Raw genomic sequence first — 7,541 nt, 5'->3', positions numbered from 1 at the left:
GAGAGAGAGAGAGGTGACACAGTGAGTCAACATCAGTGTCAAGTTTGAACTTAATGTCACAGAGGGGAGGAGGGGGAGAGAAAGAGGAGCAATGAAAAGTTGAGAGATAATGGAGAGGTGGAGGATAAAAGAGAAAATGGGGAATAGAGGAACATGAGGACATTATAAATTAATATTTATACTCTCTCATTAATCCAAATATAGGTCTATGGTGGTGTCTCCTACAGCGTGGAGGCACACAACCAAACATTTAAGGGTTCATGTTGTTGGTAATATTCAAATGCCTAAAGTTATCTGTGTGAGGTGTATTCTACTCACTCTCAGGCCATAAATATATAATTCAACAGTAAAAATGATGCTGCACAGAAAAGGCCACTTCTTTTTTCACCCTGAAACACATTAACAAAATATCTTAAAAAACAAAGGTTTCTAAATGGTTCTTGGTACTGATCCATGCTTCTGGGTGTCAGCCTTTAATTATGATTTGGAATTTCTATGAGTTCAGAGCCTTTAAAAATCCAGTAAATCTGTTATTAATTTGTTTGAAAACATAAATATAATTCAGCTAATTCAAAACGTTGGTTAAACCTTAACTATTACTATTAAACATTTAATTACAATTAACCATTTGGTTTATTCAGACTTATCTTTTAAAGGAACACCAGGTAAGATTTGTTTTTTGTTTTCTCCTGGGGCTCCTCAGAGTGTAATAATTTTTTTAGCATGTAGTGCAGTTTCTGGAGTGCTGAGCCTGAAGTAGCATAGCTCTGCTTTCCTCTTTACTGGTCAGTGAACCATCACAATGATTTTGAAGCTGCAGTTTGAAGGTACAAATATTGCATAGTGTTCCTTTAAAAGGGCAACAGCTGCACATTGCACTGCAACATATTTAATTCTCACATGCTTCGTATTAATTTGTTGTGTTTATGTGAACTTTAACTTGTACCCACACATTATTAAGTCATTCTCCTGCCTACGTTTTCTCAGAAGGGCTGTCACCAGCAGGACTTCATATAAATACATAAATATATGTATAGAATTTATAAAATACATAAAAAAACATAGGTTTATTAAAACAACACTTGGTAGTATTTTTACCTTCAAATGTCAGCTCCAAAATCACAGTGATGCTCCACTGCACTGTAACAGGGAGAATACAGCCTTTGTCTTTGCTACCCCAGGCTATGCACTGTAGAAAATGCACTATGTAACTTTTGGAGGAGGGTAGGAAACGTGGAGGATGTTTGTGTGGTTTTCCATAGTGACATATCGACCAATACAAAGATGCTTAAGTGTTAAGTGATGCTTGTGTTCCTGGAGTCACAAGCCAGAACTTTCAGGGGAGCTTCATTTTAGGAGACATTTCTTTCTAGAAATCGTTTCAGTGTTGGGCTTTGGTCCTGATTTTTCGCAGTAATTCCAATGAGCAAAATTACGATCAAGCTCTTCTAAGATCTGTAAATCTTTTATAAGTGAGCATTAGATTCGATGGAGCTAATAAAGTGGCTGAGGCTGAGACGATGAAGAAGAGAATTGAGCTCCACATCAGAGTATAAATAACCCCCTCAAAAAAAGAAAGAGGGGAGAGGAGGGAGAGAGGAAATGGGGAGGATGCCAGCTTCTTTTATTTCCGGTTGACAAGACTCTGCGCTCGCGATCTCTGTCTCGCCCTCACACTGTTTCTCACACACACACACACATAGATTTGTTCTACCCGATTCTGTCTCTCCTCTTTTGCTCATTTATCTATATTTGGTTGCACATTTTTGTCAAATATAACAAAAAAGCACATCATATTCATGTCTTTGTTAGACACCACCCTTAATTTATTCCAGTCAAAATGTGCCTAACCAAGCGCATGTACATTTTATTATTCAAATCATTTTAAATCCTGTGTCCTTTCTTCACATTTTATCTTAGTTTTCATCTCCAAAATTCAGTCTTTCTCTTCTTCCTCTCAGTAAATCTCAAAAATGCTCAGTGGCTTCTGAGATCCGGGGGCTGCCAGTCGGTTCTGAGAAACACCAGCAGCTTCTTAGTTTGCCTTGAAGACATTATTCTATAGTCTGTAAGTAAGTAAGTAAAATTTTATTTATAGAGCACATTTAAAACCAAAGTGCTTCACACTAAACAAAAGAAAAATTTCGACCTTCTAACCACCAGCATCATAGAAAAACATAAAGTCTATGTCTGAGCTCCCTGACCACGCCGCATCCTTTCAGACCCACAGTGAAAAGATGGACATATGCGGCTGTAGAGGTGAGCTTCAGGGGCTGTGGGGACAGGTTTGCTGTAACCAGGCCTTGGGCGGTGGTAACGAGGCCCACGTTCTCAGTTGATGTTTTTTATTTTATTTTATTTTATTTATTTATTTTTGCTGCAGCCCTTTTGTGGTTTTAAAGGAAAGAGCAGCAAAGACGATACAGATGTAATCTTCTGTGAAGCGTGAGAAAATGAGTTGTACGAGCAAACGTTGCTTTATGAGAAATGTGTGCAGTTTGGTGAAGGCTGAACTGCTGTTCTTTATGTGTGTGTGTGTGTGTGTGTGTGTGTGTGTGTGTGTGTGTGTGTGTGTGCATGTGTGCGTGTGTACGTGTGTACGTGTGTGTGTGTGTGTATTTTGTGTGGGTCAGTGTGTGTGTGTGTGAGGGTGTGTGAATCTCCTTGCAAAGCTTCAAGTAGCTTTAGGGCATGTTTTTTTCTGGATCTTGTTAGTTCATTCCTGTCACCCTCTCTCTTTCTCTCTCTCTCTCTCTCTCTCTCTCTCTCTCTCTCTCTCTCTCTCTCTCTTCCCATACCTCTTTTTCTTTCTCTCTTTCTCCCTTTTCATTCATAGGATAGAGTGGAATATTGCTCACCATATCCTCTCTTATCCCTCTTTTTCTTGTTTTCTTTCTCTCTATCATCACACATTGACCCCCCACTTCTCTATCCCTCTCTCTCTCTCTCTCTCTCTCTATGTCATACCATCCCTCCCTCCCTTTCTCTACCTATCTCTCCCTCTTTTTTTAATGCTTGGGGGAAGAGCGAGAGTGGGGGGGGGTGAGTAAGGGTGGTCACCATAGCAACAATGCCACGACAAATATTCATCAACTCTTTAAAACAAAGATGAACAGGAAAGGCTCATCACATAACTTATGCAGTGCAGTGGACAGCGCCGAGCTTCTGCTCATGTGCAAAAACAACACACACCTTGTGATGGCTGTTTATCCTGTTCTTTTTTTTTTTTTTTTTGAGAATCTCTCGACTTTAAATACACTATAAAACATTTATTATTTAAGTTTGAAAAGTAAGCAAACGACTGGCCTTAAATTTTCATGCTCATGTTACTCTGTATCAGAGTTAAAACACTCTATATGTAATAATTTGTTCATTCGTTCATTCATTCATTTTCTGTAAGCACTTCATTCTGATCAGGGTCGTGGTGGGAATCACTGGGTGCGAGACCTGGACACACCCTGGACAGGACAGGTACATGAATGGATGCCCCACTAATCACAACTAGAAATACCGTGTGAGGTCTTTCGACCCTAGGTGTGTCCAGAGCATTAGACCAGGCCTTCTGTGCAGCCCCTGAAGCCCTAAACATTTATTTGAATCTACCTTGACCCCGCAAGCTCCAACAGCTTGAAGAAACAAGTTTATATCTCATGTCACAGCGTCTTCTCTGGGAACAGTCCACCTCCATGCATCAAAGACTCAGGTTTAGTAGGAAAGGGTGGAGAAACCAGTCTTCTGTCAACTGAGGGCAGGCAGGTGGATGTTCTCCAAGCACAACCCTCTGATTCTGGAGAGCTGCTGTTCTCACAGCAAAACAAACCCCACACTTCATGTTTGTGTTTACTCAGAAGTTCTGCGCCTTTTAAGGTGGAATGATACATTTGAGGAAGAAGTGACTGTATCTTGTTGATGTCTGAAGTGTTACATGTCTAAATTTTTATTCATTATTTGAATTACCACAGAAACTCATTTATAACTCGAGCTGTTTAGTCTTGTAGCACATTCGCTCTGTGTTTACTTTCAGTTGGCGGCTTTCTTTATTTCAGTTCCAACTTAAGCTCTGAAACAGCAAAAATAAGTCAATGTTTCCCACCTACAGAGCAGAGCAATATCCTCATCTATTTTCATGCTTTTCAATGTTCAGAGATCTCTCCACCGTCCAAATGTCTGCAGATGCTGTTTCTCATCTGGGGATGAGAGAGAGAGAGAGAGAGAGAGAGATATTACATTTAGAGATCAACTTAATAGAGATTGAATGTGCTTATAGAAATTATTAAAAATAATTAATCATTTTGATCACAGCCTTTTATTGGGTGCTTCCTCCTTCCCTCCCACGCCCTCCTTCGCTCACTATATTTCTCTCTCTCTTTCTGCCTGCCTCTCTCCCTACTTCCAGCCCCTGTCCCTGTCACCTTCAATTGTGCTGTGAGAGAAGACAATGCCTGGGGCAGAGAGGGGGGGGGCATGCTAACAAAACAGGCTAAAACGCTAACCCAGATGTACCACAGTCATATGATGTGTGAGATCAATAAGGAAAGTCCCAAGCAGAAACCAAACCAAAGAATGGGTTGAAAGAAAACAATAAGCAAAAGAATCAGGGTGAGAATCAGGTAGTGACTCATGCCTAGAAAAGCACACAAATAAAAACTCTAATTAAGACCAAGGTTAGGACGCATGCTGTGACTCAGACCCAAGTCATTTCACAGAACAAGATTCAGATTAAGACTTAGTTAATGACACAGGCCCTGAAAGGAAAGTGTCACCAGCAAACTGCGTTCATATAAACCACCTCAGATGAGAAGATGGTAGCTTCTTGAGATCACGTGTAATTTCCTTATAATGCCAGGTGTCCATTCACTTAAAGCAACACTAGGTAGCTTTTTTACCTGAGAAATTCAGCTTCAGAATCACTGTGATGCTCCACAGAGCTGCAATAGGGAGAATAGAGTCTCTGTCGTTGTTAATCCTGCAGAAACTGCACTGTGTAACTTGTGGGTGTAGCGTAGGACACCACTCCTCAACTTTGATTTCAGGACATTGTTGTAAATGTGAATTACATTCTGCAACTGTAGGGGGAACCCAGGAGCAAAAATCTTACCTCGGCAGGCTTCCCTTTCTCTCCAGGTGTCTCCTGACCACAGGAGTGGCTTTGAATTTCCAAAACTCAGATAAAGTCTCAAGACTCAGGTCTAAAGCACACAGATAAAGACTCAGGTTCAGACTGATGTTAAATCTGAGGTTAAGACTCTGGTCTTATGTAGTGAGTCAGGCACTGGAAACACACAGACATAAAGACTCATGTTTAGACTGACGTAGTTAATCAAGTTCTAGAATGACTCATTTTGTCTCAGGTTAACACTTGGGTTTCAGGTTAAGATTCAGGTTAAGTCTCAGGTTAAGACTCAGGTTTCAGATTAAGACTCAGCTTAAGACTCATGTATCAGGTTTAGTCTCAGGTTAAGAGTTAGGTTAAGACTCAGGTTAAGGCTCAAGTTTCAGGTTTAGTCTCAGGTTAAGACTCAGGTTTCAGTTTAAGACTCTGGTTAATACTCAGGTTTCAGGTTAAGTTTCAGGTTTTAGGTTAAGATATAGGTTAACTCAAATTTCAGGTTAAGTCTCAGGTTAAGACTCAGGTTAAGACTCAAGTTTCAGGTTTAGTCTTAGGTTAAGACTCAGGTTAAGTATCACGTTAAGACTAAGGTTAAGACTCGGGTTTCAGGTTAAGATTCAGGTTTTAGGTTAGGATTCAGGTTAAGACTCAAGTTTAAGGTTTTGTCTCAGGTTAAGACCCAAGTATAAAGTTAATTCTCACAATTAAACTCAGGTTAAGACTCTGCTGGGGATGCCCTGTCGGAGTGAAACTGTAGCAGAACTGTTCCACAAATGTAACGAATGCTCTTCAACATGATATGACAAGCCTGTCTGAATCATGGGCGTGTCGTTCGCGAGCCGGATCCTTACGTAACCCTGTTGTTCTGTCAGATCAGCAGATGACGAGCTGCCGAGAGGGACGTCTACAGTTACACGGGATATGGGTCAAAGCTGATTGGTTTTAGCACTCTGGCCACCAGCAGAATACAGGGAGAAGCTGTGAGCAGACACAAACGTGTTGGTCAGTTTACTAACACTGGAGCCCTCTGCTAAAGATAGTCCTTTATGGGGAGAGTGCACTGATTTAGAATTATGAGCCAATGGTGATATGCAATATTCTTCATCTAAGGTTTGAAATGACACTCTTCCTCTGTGGGGAACACACTTAAATATGATATTTATCTTCAAAATTAAATGCAAAGTTTATATTTATATGTTGATATTAAAGTATTACTATGAGGCATTCATTGTCTATAACCATTAACCAGTTCAGGGTGACAGTGGGTCCGGAGCCTACCAGGAATCACTGAGCGCAAGGCAAGAACATATCCAGGAGGGGGCGCCAGTCCTTCACAGGGTGACACACACTCACACATTGAGTCACCAATTCACCTACCAACGTATGTTTTTGGAGAGTGGGAGGAAACTGGAGTACACAGAGGAAACCCACGCAGACACAGAGAGAACACACCACACTCCTCACAGACAGTCACCCGGAGGAAACCCACGCAGACACATGGAGAACACACCACGCTCCTCACAGACAGTCACCCGGAGGAAACCCACGCAGACACAGGGAGAACACACCACACTCCTCACAGACAGTCACCCGGAGGAAACCCACGCAGACACAGGGAGAACACACCACACTCCTCACAGACAGTCACCCGGAGGAAACCCACGCAGACACAGGGAGAACACACCACACTCCTCACAGACAGTCACCCGGAGGAAACCCACGCAGACACAGGGAGAACACACCACACTCCTCACAGACAGTCACCCAGAGGAAACCCACGCAGACACAGGGAGAACACACCACACTCCTCACAGACAGTCACCCGGAGGAAACCCACGCAGACACAGGGAGAACACACCACACTCCTCACAGACAGTCACCCGGAGGAAACCCACGCAGACACAGGGAGAACACACCACACTCCTCACAGACAGTCACCCGGAGCGGGACTCAAACCCACAACCTCCAGAACCCTGGAACTGTGAGACAGTGCCACTGTGCCGGCCCAGTATAATAATGGTTATAAAAGTAGATATTGGCTGTTATTAATAGGTTTCAGATTTTAATATGCATGGAATTTATTTCCATTGAAATTCTACTGTTAATTTACTTTATGGAGTTTCTGAATGTCTGGCCGTGTTATTAAGGTTGAATGGAGTTTCCTTTTACTCAGCTTTCCTTACTTTCTTTGTCCTCAGTAAATCTGTTTATTGTATCCACATTTCTGTGGGAGCAGGTGAAATCAGGGAAGTCACATGGGAATAAAAGTCTCATTCAGCAACTTTGCTTTTATTAAAAGCAACACTGAAGGATTTTTTGTAACTTATTTTTAACACGAATGCAGCTAATTGATTGTGTGCTTTACTTGACCCCACCCCAGTCTTTACCTCAGCAAAGGAAACACACACATACACACATATAGGTGCATAGC

This window comes from Hoplias malabaricus, chromosome 3 (genome assembly GCF_029633855.1).
Source record: "Hoplias malabaricus isolate fHopMal1 chromosome 3, fHopMal1.hap1, whole genome shotgun sequence".
Classification (NCBI taxonomy): Eukaryota; Metazoa; Chordata; class Actinopteri; order Characiformes; family Erythrinidae; genus Hoplias; species Hoplias malabaricus.
Note: the sequence above shows the minus strand (reverse complement) of the source record.